The following is a 2,498-nucleotide window of genomic DNA, read 5'->3' as shown; positions in this document are numbered from 1 at the left end:
TTAAGTGTTAGGCTAACATTATAAATTATTAAGTATTCTAATAGTAGTCTCGATAAGTAATCTTAGGATTTACTTCTACCGGTATCAATTGTTTTAATTATTATGAAAAAAATGAAAATGGTTCACTTTAAATAAGTTCATTTTTATACCTGCCAGGTGGAGTTGGTAGTCGTGTATCTGGAACTGAAACATCAAAAATAAATCAAATACTTGTTTTTCCTATTTTATAACCTACATACATTTTATTTAAGTCTCAAAAACCTACCAGCCGGAGGACCTAATTGTGGTTGTGCTGGTCTTTCTATTGGTGGAGGTAGCTGTTGATCTAAAACATCAAAAAATAAATCAAATACTCGTTTTTCCTATTTTATTATTTTGAACCGTAGATCTAAACTACTTACCTTGGTTAGCTACGCATTAACTAATTGTGTTATATTGCCATTAAACATGGTAGAGTTATTCTTATATTCAATAGTTTAACACATTTTTGGCCAATGGTGCGTACGCGCACCATAAAATAAATACATCTTTCGTCGGAAATTGGTTAATGCATTTATAGCATTTTAAACACATAATAAGCTTTAATAAAAACAAATTAAAAAGACTCACTCTCTGTTTGCTGATCATCTGAAATATCGAAAAAATTCCTTTTATAACCCTTTTGTAACATTTCATACTCATTTTAAGCTTTATTGAAAACAATTGTACAATCAGCTTGACTTACAGTCATTTGAAACCCGTTTAATACAAATATATGCTAGATTTCACTTTTATAGCTTATAAAGTTATTAAAAATAACTCAATCACTTACTAGCACCATCTGGTGTGGTCGGGATATCTAAAATTTTGAAGAAAAGAACTTACAGTCATTTGAATAACAAAAAAATTAAAAATTAATATTAAATTTCGCTTTAATCAATTATATAAGCTATATCAAAGTCTCGAAGACTTACCAGGTTTTGGCGTAACCTCTGAAATTTTGAAAAAAAAAACTTTAATATTTACTTTAATATATTTTTTTTTTTTTATCTTAATGCAATATTTTTAAATAATATAATTATGTAATGCATATAATTTAATGCGTGAACTTACTTCCTTCAACACCTGAAATATAGAAAATAGATTTTTATAATATAAAAATTAATTAATAAATAAATAAAAAGTTTTAAATTAAATTTTTTTTTCTTAAAAAAATCATCAGGTTACTAAAAAAACTAAGACATCGAAACTTGACGCTTAGTTTAATTTTTTTATTATTACTATAACATTTTTATACTAATTGTTTTTTTTTTTATGTACCTGTAGACACTGCCAGGATAATGAACAGTGCGGCTGTTAGAAGCAAAACTATGCTATTAAACTTCATATTTAAAAAAATCTTGAATAGTATTAAAACACCAAACGAAATATAAATTTTCGGATTTAAAGTCGAAGTGAAACGCCAAGGAAGTGCAACGCTATACTAGAGTACGTGACTACAGTTCATGTTAATTCTACAACTATTTTATTTGGTTCTTTATTTGTTCTTAACAATTGTGTTGATAGATTGGTTAAACATATATACTTAAAAAAACCCATACGAAGGCTTGGTAATGGTGGTAAACCCTACTTGTTAAAATAAACCACAATAGCGCTACGAAGAACACATGTTTTTGTTGATAATATTTATACTCGTATTTTATTAATATCGAAAATTATACCAATTATAGTAAAAACAAATAGTTGGAATAGATTAGATAATTAAATACAAATTTACTTATTCGGTGAATATTTTCTTTATTCGTAGATAGGTTTATATAACAGACATATTATAATATATATGATAAATTCTAGCCAGAAATTTGTGGGCCTCAGATCCAGTTTATAGTTATAGAAATCCTTCAAAAAGATAGGTTATAATTTTTATTTTGACTCAAAGTGATTATCACCCTTTCCCTTGTACCAGGATTTAATGGTTTTAAATGTTAACTTCATTTAATAACGCAAAAAACAAGGGAAAATGTACTTAGTACTTTACCTTTACAAAAACAACTTATTTTTGGTAAAAAAACAAATCATATAATTTGTGATTTTTTATGTAGATTTTGCGCGTAGGCAATTTATTCTACAAATTGCAATGTAAAACTATGTACTTTTTTTATTATACAAATATGACTACTTGTAAAGGTAAAATAGGACCATTCTAACTGTTATTTTGTAGTATTGTACAATAATGTATTGAGTGTACAGTAATGTTAGCTTTGTAAAACACAAGTTGTATTAATATACTATACTTAAAATATAAATAATTAAACTGAAGGTATTCAAAAAAACATTTAGATTCTTTTAATTATAGTTAAATGTTCTGTTTAGTCAACTAGAAAACAAGATATACGTGTGTAACAAGATTATTCTTTACACATTTTTTTAATTACAAAGTAATTTGGTTTCCTCCCTGAATAGTTTAAGCTATAAAAGCTTTTTGGAGTGTAACAAAATTGTATGTATTCGACTATTTC

The 2,498-nt window shown here is 26.1% G+C and overlaps 1 long non-coding RNA gene across 1 annotated transcript; it reads right to left on the bottom strand.

Annotated features, from left to right (window-relative positions):
- Positions 1-825: 825 nt before the first annotated feature.
- On the bottom strand, positions 826-1,465 carry LOC126835310 (uncharacterized). The gene is made up of 4 exons (XR_007685183.1): positions 1,300-1,465; positions 1,093-1,104; positions 954-971; positions 826-838 (listed from the first exon to the last, which is right to left on the bottom strand). It is a non-coding gene; the product is annotated as an uncharacterized LOC126835310 (long non-coding RNA).
- Positions 1,466-2,498: the final 1,033 nt, after the last annotated feature.

The sequence above is a fragment of the Adelges cooleyi genome, unplaced genomic scaffold (genome assembly GCF_023614345.1).
Source record: "Adelges cooleyi isolate 19-005CV unplaced genomic scaffold, UGA_ACOO_1.1 ACOO_flye_CR_arks_rails_tigmint_CR_PRNA_1, whole genome shotgun sequence".
NCBI lineage: Eukaryota > Metazoa > Arthropoda > Insecta > Hemiptera > Adelgidae > Adelges > Adelges cooleyi.
Note: the sequence above shows the minus strand (reverse complement) of the source record. Positions and strands in the feature narration are given on the sequence as shown.